This window comes from Pongo abelii, chromosome 3, assembly GCF_028885655.2.
Source record: "Pongo abelii isolate AG06213 chromosome 3, NHGRI_mPonAbe1-v2.0_pri, whole genome shotgun sequence".
Classification (NCBI taxonomy): Eukaryota; Metazoa; Chordata; class Mammalia; order Primates; family Hominidae; genus Pongo; species Pongo abelii.
The window spans coordinates 10,767,505-10,781,025 of record NC_071988.2 but is presented as its reverse complement, the minus strand read 5'-3'; the positions used below and the strand labels follow the sequence as shown (position 1 = coordinate 10,781,025).

Sequence of the window (13,521 nt, the reverse complement as noted above, 5' to 3'; positions counted from 1 at the left end):
CAGCACACATAACAATAGGAGAGTTATAACATGCTGCTTTTATTCTGCAGCTGATTTGTTATTTAAACTGAGCCCAGTGGAAAAAAATTGCTTGTATTTTTCCTCTTAGTTTTATGCTTTCCCTTGCATTCTTATGGCACTAAAAGGTTTCTTTGTAACATAAGACTATTCTAAAGAAGAAAAATAGCCATAATATTTAAACTTACATGAAAATACTTTATTTTGAAGCTGTCTTACAATAAATACATTTTCATAATGGTTAAAAACTGTTTGGTATTTTATGTGGGACATAGGAAAACAATTAATAATTTTTCTACATCCTAGGCACAAGGGTCTGTTTTTAAATTTTTATTCTCTAGTTTGAATATGAAGTCAAGATTTGGAAGGAAACAGGGCTGAATCTTATGATTACAGATTCAGGACTTAGAAAACAGGTGTTCATCAAGCTGGAAAGAAAAAAATAAGTAAAAGATATAGTCAAGCTTTTCATAGAACCTGTAGAAAAACCAAGGCTTGTATTTCAGTCATCTGTACAAAAACAATGAGTTATGTTTCAGAACACTTTGTTCATTTGTTGGAGTATAAAAATAGAGAAAAAAGATGGAAGAGTGTCTTAGATCTGTCTTTTTAGAGGGTTCTACTGCTGAAGCTAAGATGGGGTAAACATTTTAAGTCTGGATGAATAATTATTTGCATATTTTAATGGCCTTGCCAAGTAGAATCTTCATAGATTTGGGTGATGAGTATTTAATTAGCAGAGTGAATGTGTTCAAGATAGTAAATCTTCTGGCCCGAGACCATTCCTGTTTTCTCTGCTTTTCATGAGTATTCTATGAAATAAATGAGTTAGATGAGTATTTTATGAAAAATACATTTATCTCAAAAACACTGAGGGCACATGGCCACATTTCCATCTTTCAGCTTCTGTTTTCCAGTCACCTGCATCTGAGGGTGTGGATGAACTTCATCTCAGGACCATCTAGTTTCTATACAAACCCTCATTCATCCTTGAAGAGAATTCAGAACAGCACAACCTAACATTTGGGTCCTGTGAATTGTTTGGCTTCTTAACTGTCCTTGACTCTCCTACTTTGCTTTAGAATGCTAATTTTATTTTAGATCCCTCTAGAAGGTGGCAGATACAGCTTGGAGACCTCTCCAGATCTGATGAGAAGGGTAGTTACTTCAGCTTGATACAGGATGCATACGTACTTAGCCACTGTTTCTCAATCTATGAAACATATATTGCCTTTGGTACATCACTTCAAAGTTAATTATCAGTTGTTTGAAGGTTAAGTTTATTATAATCTTCTAGTGGCTATGACATACTTATATGGCATTATGCTGCCCCCCGCCCTCCACCGACAGTGGTCTGGAGTAGAAGCTAAATTAGAACAAACTCACTCACCAAGCTGTTCAATAATTTTTAAATATAACCAGTAGCTTGGGAGTTTCTTTCTGTTTTCCTTTTAGGACTAGAATGCCTCCCTACTTAACTCACATTAATTCTTTTATGCTTCTGTTATGTCCTTATCTCTTAATTCTCCTTCAATGTTTTGTATTCTGTCATATCTCCAACCCTAATCACTGTAACCACTACTCCATATACTTCCTATTCATTTAGATCTTGACATTCTGTCTTGTCAATGTCCCTGTTATTTCCCACCTAGTACCACCTAATTTAAGGTGTCCTGTCCTAGGCTTCACGAGTGATAATAAGGGCAAGGCTGTGTAGACTAGCTCAGGGTTGTCACAGGCCCTGTGCCATGACCTGTTCAGAATATTCACTTGTCCCTGGCTTTTTGAGATTCTAGCTTGGTTTTGTGTGTGGCCCTTCTTATGACAGGTTTGCTTCTCCAGTCATTGTGAAAGTCAGCCCTGATCATCTGACTTGTTTCTCAAATGTTGGCTCTTACGTTAATTCTCCCACTATAGCTTCACATTTAGAAAGTCAGTGTTTCCCATCTCATTCCTACTGAAGATCAAAACAGATCCCTTTATTTAGTCCTTGATACCTCAATGCTATGCCTGTCGCAGAAGAGGGATTATTTCCAGTGCAAGTGCCTCTTCTTGCTTCTGGTATCCTCTTCTTCACTCTCCTCCCACTTTTCTATCTCCTTGTATGTCCTTGATATAGATTGAGGGATTATTAATGAATAAATAAAAACAAACACACAAATTTCATGCACGTCCGTGTGAAGAGACTACCAAACAGGCTTTGCGTGAGCAATAAAGCTTTTAATCATCTGGGTGCAGGAGGACTGAGTCCAAAAAGAAAGTCAGCAAAGGGAGATAAGGGTGGGGCCGTTTTATAGGATTTGGGTAGATAAAGGAAAATTGCAGTCAAAGTGGGGTTGCTCTCTGGCAGGCAGAATGGGGGTAACAATGTGCTCAGCAGGGGAGCTTTTGAGCCAGGATGAGCCAGGAGAAGGAATTTCACAAGACAATGTCATCAGTTAAGGCAGGAACCGGCCATCTGGATGTGTACCTGCAGGTCACAGGGGATATGATGGCTTAGCTTGGGCTCAGAGGCCTGACATTCCTGTCTTCTTATATTAATAAGAAAAATAAAACAAAATAGTGGTAAAGTGTTGGGACCGTGAAAATTTTGGGGGGTGGTATGGCGAGATAATGGGCGATGTTTCTCAGGGCTGCTTCGAGCAGGATTAGGGGCGGCGTGGGAACCTAGAGTGGGAGAGATTAAGCTGAAAGAAGATTTTGTGGTAAGGGGTGATATTGTGGGGTTGTTAGAGGAAACATTTGTCGTGTAGAATTATTGGTGATGGCCTGGATATGGTTTTGTATGAGTTGAAAAACTAAACGGAGTAAGAGAAGTAGAAAAACAGGCATAAAATGTCTAAGAATTGGGAGGACTTAGGACATCTGATTAGAGAGTGCCTAAGGAGATTCAGCAAAGTCCTGCCAGCAAAGATTATTTATTTACTTCAAGAATTTAGAGTGGCGGTTTGGGGATAGCACCAGGAGATATCAGCTGTGATGGCTTGGAGAAACAGTGTAAACTGGCAGTGTAAACAAGAGCAGGGCATGTATGAGTAGTTGAGAACGGTGAATAGGAGTATGACTAGACGGAACATAGTAGGGATGACAAGTTTTTTGGGGGGCACAGTCTAAGTTGGTCTGGTGTCTGTAATGAGACTGGGGCTTAATAAAAAGGAGAGTCTATACAGGAGCTTAAATGGGCTGTACCTTGTAGCATTCCAAGGACAGGCCTGAATTCTGAGAAGGGAAAGTGGTAAAAGTATTGTCCAGTCCTCTTTAAGTTGGGGGCTGAGCTTGGTGAGGTGTGTTTTTAAAAGACTATTAGTCTGTTCTACTTTTCCTGAAGACTGAGGACTGTAAGGGATATAAAGGTTTCACTGAATACTAAGAGCCTGAAAAACTGCTTGGCTGATTTGACTAATAAAGGCTGGTGTGTTATCAGACTGTATAGAGGTGGAAAGGCTAAACCGAGGAATTATGTCTGACAGAAGGGAAGAAATGACTGCAGTGGCCTTCCCAGACCCTGTAGGAAAGGCCTCTACCTATCCAGTGAAAGTGTCTACTTAGACTAAGAGGTATTTTAGTTATCTGACTTGGGGCATGTTGAGCAAAGCTAATTTGCCAGTCCTGGGTGGGGGCAAATCCTCGAGCTTGATGTGTAGGGAAGGGAGGGGGCCTGAATAATCCCTGAGGAGTAGTAGAATAGCAGATGGAACACTGAGAAGTTACTTCCTTGAGGATAGATTTCCATGATGGAAAGGAAATGAGAGGTTCTAAGAGGCGGGCTAGTGGCTTGTACTATAGCATCACCTGCCTTTGCTGGTGTGTGGCGATTAGGCCTGGTGGAACTGCCATCAATGAATCGAGCATGATCAGGGTGAGGAACAGGAAAGAAGGAAATATGGGGAAATGGGGTGAATGTCAGGTAGATCAGAGAGATACAGTCATGGGGGTCAGGTGTGGTATCAGGAATAATGTGGGAGGCCAGATTGAAGTCCGGGCCAGGAACAATGGTAATTGTGGGACTTAACAAAGAGTGAGTACAGCTGAAGGAACTGGGGAGCAGAAAGTATATGCGTCAGGTATGAGGAAGAAAATAGATTTTGGAAGTTATGAGAAATGTAGAGAGTGAGTTGAGCAGAGTTTGTGATTTTTAGGGCCTCTAAAAGTATTAAAGCAGTGGCAGCCGCTGCGTGCAGACATGAGGGCTAGGCTAAAACTTTAAGGTCAAGTTGTTTGGACAGAAAGGCTACAGGGTGCGATCCTGGCTCTTGTGTAAGAATTCTGACCACACTAACCATGCCTAGGAAGGAAAGGAGTTGTTGTTTTGTAAGGGATTGAGGTTTGGGAGATTAATCGGACACGATCAGCAGGGAGAGCACATGTGTTTTTATGAGAATTATGCCGAGATAGGTAACAGATGAGGATGCAATTTGGGCTTGACTGAAGCAATGGGGGCTGTCTGTGAAGCTTTGCGGCAGTACAGCCCAGGTAATTTGCTGAGCTTAATGGGTGTCAGGGTCAGTCCAAGTGAAAGCAAAGAGAGGCTGGGATGAAGGGTGCAAAGGAATAGTAAAGAAAGCATGTTTGAGATCTAGAACAGAATAATGGGTTGTAGAGGGAGGTATTGAGGATAGGAGAGTATATGGGTTTGGCACCACGGGGTGGATAGGCAAAACAATTTGGTTGATAAGGCGCAGATCCTGACCTAACCTGTAAGTCTTGTCTGGTTTTAGGACAGGTAAAATAGGGGAATTGTAAGGAGAGTTTATAGGTTTTAGAAGCCTATGCTGTAGCAGGTGAGTGATAACAGGCTTTAATCCTTTTAAAGCGTGCTGTAGGATGGGATATTGGCATTGAGTGGGGTAAGGGTGATTAGGTTTTAATGGGATGGTAAGGGGTGCATGATCGGTCTCTAAGGAGGGAGTAGAGGTGTCTTATACTTGTGGGTAAGGTGGGGAGATACAAGGGGAGGATGTGAAGGAGGCTTTGAACTGGGGAAAAACGTGGCAATGCGGTGCGGCTGTAGCCCAGGAATAGTCAGGGAAGCAGATAATTTAGTTAAAGTGTCTCGGCCTAATAAGGGAACTGGGCAGGTGGGGATAACTAAAAAGGAGTGTTTAAAAGAGTATTGTCTAAGTTGGCACCAGAGTTGGGGAGTTTTAAGAGGTTTAGAAGCCTGGCCATCAATACCCACAACAATTATGGAGGCAAGGGAAACAGGCCCTTGAAAATAAGATAATGTGGAGTGGGTAGCCTCCGTATTGATTAAGAAGGGAACAGACTTACCTTCCACAGTGAGAGTTACTTAAAGCTCGGCGTCCATGATGGTCTATGGGGCTTCCAAGGCGATCGGGCAGCATCAGTCTTCAGCCGCTAAGCTGAGAGGATCTGGGAAGGAGTCAGTCAGAGAGCCTTGGGCCAGAGTTCCAGGGGCTTTGGGAGTGGCTGCCAGGTGAGTTAAACAGTCCGATTTTCAGTGGGGTCCTGCAGAGATGGGACGCGGCTTAGGAGGAATCCTGGGCTGCGGGCATTCCTTGGCCTGGTGGCCAGATTTCTGGCACTGGTAGCAAGCTCCTGGGGGAGGCGGCTCTGGAGGGATGCCTGGCCGCTGCGGTTCAGGTGTTTGGGAGTTCTTGGGTGCTGGAGATGTGGCTGGGGTTTGTCTCACAGTGGAGGCGAGGAATTGCAACTCAGAAATACATTGTTACTTGGCTGCCTCTACTCTATTATTGTACGCCTTGAAGGTGAGGTTAATTAAGTCTTGTTGTGGGGTTTGAGGGCTGGAATTTAATTTTTGGAGTTTTATTTAATGTCGGGAGCAGATTGGGTAATATAATGTATATTGAGACTAAGACAGCCTTTTGACCTTTTAGGGTCTAGGGCTGTAAAGTGTCTCGGTGTTGCTGCCAAATGAGCCATGAACTGGGCTGGATTTTTATATTTGATGAAAAAGAGCCTAAACGCTATCTGATTTGGGATAAAGAAAAAGGAGCATTAACTTTGACTGTGCCTTTAGCTTCAGCCACCTTTTTAAGAGTAAATTGCTGGGCAGGTGTTGGAGGGCTAGTCTTGGAATGAAACTGCAAGCCAGACTGGGTGTGAGGAGGGGAGGTGATAAAAGGATTATAGGGTGGAGGAGGGGAGGCTGAGGAAGAATTGGGACCTAGCTCGGCCTGGCGAGGAGGGGAGAGGTCAGATGGGTCTGTAGAAAAGGAAGATTAGAAAGACTCAGCGACACTTGGGGTTGGGACTGAGGGGACAGGTGGGAGGGAAAGAAGGAAGATATGGGACGAGTTGCACTGGGCACAGAGACTAGGGAGGGACTGATGTGTAAAAGAATGCCTTGAGGTCAGGCACCTCTGACCATTTGCCTATTTTACAACAAGAATTATTTAGATCTTGCAGGATGGAAAAATTGAAAGTGCTGTTTTCTGGCTATTTGGAACCACTGTCGAGTTTGTATTGGGGTCAAACAGCATTGCAGAAGAAAATAAGGCATTTAGGTTTTAGGTCAGGTGTGAGTTGAAGAGGTTTTAAGTTCTTGAGAGCACAGGCTAAGGAAGATGGAGGAATGGAGGGTGGAAGGTTGCCTATAGTGAGGGAGGCAAGCCCAGAGAAAAGAGAGTAGAGACACAGAGGTAAGGGGTTCAGGGGTTCTTACCTTCCAGAAAAGTGGGAAAGGGGTCAGGGCACGGAAATAAGGGGTTGAGGCACAGAGATAAGAAGTCAGGGTGCGGAAATAAGGGACGGGGCGCAGAGATAAGAGGTCGGGGTGTGGAAATAAGGGATTGGGGGTTCTTGCCCCCTAGAAAAGCGGGACTTGCCACTAAGGGTGAAGGAGAAGGGGTTGAGGGGTTCTTGCTTCTCCTTCAGAAAAGCAGAGAAGGGGTAGAGACACGGAGAGAAGGGGTTGGGGTACTTGCCCCTCCTCCAGAGAAGTGGGACTTGCCACTAAGGGTGAAGGACCAAGGCAGGCGGTCCCTGCAATGATTAAACACCAAGGGTAGGCTGCCTTCCCAGTCTGTGACCGGTGCCGGAGTTTTGGGTCCATGGATAAAACATGTCTCCTTTGTCTCTACCAGAAAATGAAAGGAATTGAAATTAAGAGAAGGGAGAGATTGAAGTGTGGCACCAAGATTGAAAGGTGAAAGAGGTTGAGGGATAGTGAGGGAGGTTGGAGAAGAGAGTAAAAAGAGGCCGCTTACTGGATTTGAAATTGGTGAGTTGTTTCTTGGGCTGGTCGGTCTGAGGACCTGAGGTCGTAGGTGGATCTTTCTCACGGAGCAAAGAGCAGGAGGACAGGGGATTGATCTCCCAAGGGAGTTCCCTCGATCCGAGTCACAGCACCAAATTTCATGCATGTCTGTGTGAAGAGACCACCAAACAGGCTTTGTGTGAGCAATAAAGCTTTTAATCACCTGGGTTCAGGCGGGCTGAGTCTGAAAAGAGAGTCAGTGAAGGGAGATAAGGTGGGGTCATTTTATAGGATTTGGGTAGAAAAAGGAAAATTACAGTCAGAGGGGGGTTGCTTTCTGGCGGGCAGAGTGGGGTGTCACAAGGTGCTCAGTAGGGGAGCTTTTGAGCCAGGATGAGCCAGGAGAAGGAATTTCACAAGATAATGTCATCAGTTAAGGCAGGAACAGGCCATTTTCATTTCTTTTGTGGTGGAATGTCATCAGTTAAGGCAGGAACCGGACATCTGGATGTGTACCTGCAGGTCACAGGGGATATGATGGCTTAGCTTAGGCTCAGAGGCCTGACACAAATAAAATACATAAATAAAAGTATAATTTCTGCCATTGTGAGTTCTTTAGGGGACTCACAGTCTAGCAGGGAGAGATGACATTAATAAAATTCAAGAAGCACTAAGGCCACAAACAAAACACCCCATATGTGGAAAACATAGTGGTAGGCGTAGTTTGTGTGGGAAGATGAGGCTAAGGAGAGCATAGAAATAGTTCTAACACACCCTGCTATTGAATTGCCACCTAGTGGAGAGAATACAGATAATGCATGGCAGCTTAGAGCAACACGTTAGAAATTTAAATGTGATTGCAACAGGCAGTGAATAAGGAAGTCAGTTTACTGGGGTACTTGAAAAATATTTCCTGAACAAGGTATTTAAGCTCAACCTGGAAGGATGAATAGAGTTTTATTTACCAGAGAAGAGGGAGAATATTACAGGATTGATTTCACTAAGCAAAATGTTGTAAAAGCATCTTATTGTCATGGGTGTTTAAAACTTAATAATTCACCTGGAAAAAGTACATATTTTGATTAAATGGAATAAAGTATGTAGTTTTGTTTAAATTTATGGGTCAAAGATAATTGATACAATTTTTCACAATTATCAGTAACGTCTTTAGTCATCCACAAACATCAGCCAACTGAAGTATAGCAGCGATAACCTTGAGGAAATTAGCATGACTCATTAGGAATTAAGAGGCTTGGGTTACTAAGAGAATTTTTATAAGATGGATGGGCACAGATTTTACTGTTGGACCAAGATCTACCATTGCTACCTAAATGTTATGTGACTGGCTTTTTGACAACAAACTTAGGGAGAAAATATGATCATGTCTCATTTACAGATAAGAAAAGCAAAATAAAAGAAGGTAAGTGATTTGTTGAAGGTCATAAAAAAGGTGGTCTCAAGTAGAAGTTAAATTAGAACAAGCTCACTCACCAAGCCGTTCAATAATTTTTAAATATAAGCAGTAGCTTGGGAGTTTCTTTCTGTTTTCTTTTTAGGACTAGAATGTCTCTCTACTTAACTCACATTAATTCTTTTGTGCTTCTGTTATGTCCTTATCTCTTAATTCTCCTTGAATGTTTTGTATTCTGTCATATCTCCCTGTCTGCACATGACAATATCTATCTTTTTTCCCATGTATTGAATAACTTAATCCTAACAACAATCCTATGAAGCAGGGGAAGACAGGCTGTAGTTATTTCTGAGATGAGGAAAGTGATGTTTGAAATGTTAAATGACTTTGTCAAGGTCATCAGGCTTCTACGGAACAAAACAGGAAAAAAAATTGGACTATTTTTACTGCAAAATGCAGCATTCTTTCAAATCCTTATTTGCAGCATTAAGCTGTGATTATGTCTCAGAAACATCCCATATGTATTCAAATTATACTTTATATTTAGACCAACTTTACATTTATAGAAAAATTGGGAATATAATACAGAGAGTTTCTTTCTATCTACTCTTTCCACATAGTTTTCCTTAATGTTACTATGTTACCTTTGCATGGGAATTAGTCACAATTGATAAACTAATATTGATACATTATTATTTTCTAAAGTCCACATTTTAATCAGATTTTCCTACTTTTTATTTAAGGCCTGTTTTTTTCTGTTTCAGGATGCCTTATCATATTTAATCTTCTAAGGCTCTTCTTGGCTGTAACACTTTCTCAGACTCCAGCAAGACTTATCACTGTTGATGTTGACTTTGATCACCTGGCTGAAATGGCATTTGTCAGATTTCTCCACTGCAAAGTTACATTTTTGTTCCCTTTCCGTGGTATACCCTTTGGAAGGAAGTGACTATGAGGGACCCACACTTAAGGAATGAGGAGTTATGTTCCCCTTCCTAAGGGTAAAATAGCTATAAAAATTATTTGGAATTCTTCTGCGTGAGACATTTGTCCCCTCTCTATTTATTTAGTCAGTCACTTATTTATATCAGTTGGACTCAAAGATATTTATTTTATACTTTGAGCTATAATTTAATATTACTTTATTTTGTTGTTCAAATTTCTCCAGATGTTAACATTGCTATTGGTTTCTTTAAAGTGAAATTCAAATTTAATTTGATTTCTAAATAATTCTTTGATATGTAGGCAATTGACTGCCTACATATATATGTGTATATATATATAAATAATATATATTATATATAATAATAAATATATATATAGATATAAAGAATAGACAAATATATATAGAAGAAACATAGAAATATATATATACATATATAGAGAATATATATATAGAGAGAAAAGAGGTTTAATTGACTCATGGTTTTACAGGCTGTACAGGAAGTATGGTGCCAGCATCTACTTCTGTTGAGGGCCTCGGGAAGCTTTCAATCATGGCAGAAGGTGAAAGGGAAACAGTATGTCACATGGCAAGGGTGGAAGCAAAAAGATTGCTTGAATGTTCTGTATTAACCGTATATTCTGAGAGATTGCTATATTTGTCTATCAGTTACAAGGAGTGCTTTTGTCTGCTTTTCCTAATTCCCTACATAGACAATCATACCATCTGTGAAGAAAGATTTCTTTTTGTTTCTTCCTTTTAAATCTGTATACTTTACTTACCATTTCTTATCTCATTGCACTAGCTAGGACTTCTAGCGCAATGTTGAATAGGTGTAAAGAGAGAAGACATTCTTACCTTATACCCAATCTTGGGAGACACAATTAAGTTTCTCACCATTGAATACATGTTAGCTAAAGAACTTTTGTAGATGTTCTTTATGAAGTTAAGGAAGTGCCCTCTATTTTTAATTTGCTAAGAGTTTGTATCATGAATGAGTGCTACATTTCGTTAAATGCATTTTCTGAGACAATTGATATGATCATCTTATTTTTCTTCTTTAGCTTGTTGAAGTTAACTGCAATGATTGATTTCCAAATGTTGAAACTGTCTTCAATACCTGGGTTAAAGCTCACTTCATCATGGTGTATAGTTTTATTATATATTGTTAGATGCTGGTTACTAACACTTCTTCAGGATTTTTGCTGTTATGTTTATGAAAGATGTTAGGCTATAGTTTTTCTTTTTTGTAATTTTCTTTCTGGTTTTGGTACTAATGTAATGCTGGCCTCGCAGAATGAGTGACTTAGAAAGTTTTCCCTCCAATTCAATTTTCTGGAAAAATTATAAAGGATTGGTATATTTTATTTTATTATTTTATTGAAATATTTGGTTCAATTTAAAAGCATCTGAGCCTGGTGTTTTCTTTTTATGGAAGGTTGTTAATTATCAATTCAATTTTATTAACACAAATAGGTTTATTCAAATGAGTTATATCTCCCTGGGAATTTTGGTAGTTTATACCTTTCATAGAATTGGTCCATTTCATGGAAGTTGTCAAATTTGTAGGCATAGAGTTACAAATAGTATTCTGTTTTTATCCTTTAGTGTCTCAGGATGATTGGTGATGAGCTTCTCTTTCATTTCTGATGTTGGTAACTTGTGTCTTCAATCAAAATTGTTTATTGGTCTTTTGATAAAAACAGCTTTTGATTATGTTCATTTTCCCTTTTACTTTTTTCATTTTAATGGATTTTTGTTCTAATTGTTTTCTTTACAGTTGCTTTAAACTCCAATTGCTCTTTGTATAATTTTGTTTTTAAATTTTAATTGCGAGAAAACAGGTGGCATCCCCAGGCACCATTAGATTGCGAATCAATGCTCAGTATTCAACTAAGTTGTTCTGTTTCTTAATCAGTCAAGACTACAATCCAAGGGACAAAAATTTCTTCTAAACTTTTAGAGAATGTGTTATCTATCTTTTTCTGGACATACATCACGAGTCAAATTTCATTGCTGTGTTCTACCAGTGTGTTGTGTCTCTTCTATGACAGCAATCACTTCTTGACTGTACAAAATATTCCATTAACATTTAATGCTTTAACCACATTCAACACAGTATTTGGAATGTAGGAGATATTCAATCAACATTTGTCTAATGATTCTGAGTCATGTACTGTGGTGACCTCAAGATGGTGTAAGACAAGCATCAATCTCTTCCAAGTAGAAGTAGCATGCCTAGTCAGCTCATTTCCAGAGGAAAAATACCCTACACACACACAAGGAGAAAAAAACAGGGAAAGTTAATCAAAGCAGTAAATGCAGAAGAATGCTTCCTTTTCCAGAGTCACAGGAAACCTGTAATGGGGTGATAAAGCTACCACACCTTTATCCCAGTCGAACAGTAATAAATATTTTGATATGTAACCGGGAGTTTATTATGACTTCACCACTATGGTAAGATCCTCCCTCGGTTATCTGGAATGAATGTGCATCCAAAGTCCATATCTATTTCCTTTGTTTAGATATAAAAGAGAAAACACTGCAAGGGGGAAAATCAGGCCATGTACAAAAGCAGTGGCCTCTGAAAGGCAGAGCAATCTGCTTTTATAGTTTAAATTAGCGCTGTCCTGAACAGGAAAAGAAAATTAAGTGAATCATTTATAACGTCCACATACAGGAGTAAGCAAGTGATTCTCATTCACATAAGTCATCGCCTACCTTATCTGAAAAAAATCCCTTTTTTTCTATTAATTATTTTCTTAATCTACCCTTGTCTTTCCTTTCTGAGAAGAACTAAAAACGATACAGTAAAACCAGTTTGCTTTCCCTGTAGGTATTTGAGATAAACATGAAACAATGTAGCTCAGCAGACTGAGCTTATCATGCAACTGGTGGGCCAGAGTTCATTAACTATTCCATTCAGTCATCAATGTTTCTGAATGATCTATTCTATGTCAGGCTCAAACTATGTGTTTTATATTGGTTATATAGTTTAGCTAAAAAGCAAACTGATATGGTTTGATTGTGTCTCCACTCAAATCTCACCTTGAAATGTAATAATCCCCACGTTTCAAGGGCAGGGCCAGATGGAGATAATTCAATCATGGGGGGCAGTTTCCCCTATACTGTTCTCTTGGTAGTGAACACGTCTCATGAGATCTGATGGTTTTATAAATGAGAGTTCCCCTGCACAAGCTCTCTCTTGCCTGCCACCACGTAAGATGCGACTTTGCTCTTCCTTTGCCTTCTGCCATGATTGTGAGGCCTCCCCAGCCATGTGGAACTGTGAGTCAATTAAACCTCTTTCCTTTATAAATTACCCAGTCTCAGGTATGTCTTTATTAGCAGTAAGAGACTCACACACAAACAAAACAAACACCAGATTAAACTAAAAAAGCTCTCTAAAGAATGATAGAACACAGCAAAGCCAAAACTGAATCCAGTCTGTCTAATCTCAAAGCTTATCCTTACTGACTTTCACATATTATGGACTTTCTTTCTCATGTAATATTTAAGGAATATTAGATGTATTGAATGTCTGGTCTGGGATATTTGGTAAATATTTCCTGTGTGAAGAAACAAGTGAAAGAAGAAATAATTTTCCGTAATATTAGAATACTAAAATTATAAATACAATCAAATAAGACTTTCTATTGTAAAGAAACTCTATTGCTGTGGGGGGGAGCATGAATCTTTAATTTTTATGTAATCAGATGTGTGACTTTATACAAATTAATGAACAGTTGCAGGAACCCAAAAGAGATACCATTAAGTAGGCCTTGAGGTAGTAGATAAGTTTATAAAGAAAAGTTGATATTTGAGTTGGACCATAAAGTTGAATATGATTTTACCAGATGAAAACTACATAATGGCATTCTCAGCAGATGGATTGAATATGCAGACATTGAGGTAAGATGCAGTTCAGTGCATAAAGGGAACAGTTGGTATTTCTATGTAAATAGTGAA

General features: G+C 39.7%; 1 long non-coding RNA gene across 2 annotated transcripts in view; it reads right to left on the bottom strand.

Moving 5' to 3' along the window:
- Positions 1 to 2,222: 2,222 nt before the first annotated feature.
- Positions 2,223 to 13,521, bottom strand: part of LOC129058912 (uncharacterized) — an 86,876-nt gene continuing 75,577 nt past the window's right edge. The window contains exons 4-7 of one of the 2 annotated variants that reach the window (XR_010139604.1): positions 11,077 to 11,821; positions 7,209 to 7,714; positions 5,286 to 5,487; positions 2,223 to 2,513 (exon numbers count right to left, since the gene is read on the bottom strand). This is a non-coding gene — a long non-coding RNA (uncharacterized LOC129058912). The remainder of the gene's footprint in view (positions 2,514 to 5,285; positions 5,488 to 7,208; positions 7,715 to 11,076; positions 11,822 to 13,521) is intronic. The other variant, XR_008524350.2, reaches the window with a different exon arrangement.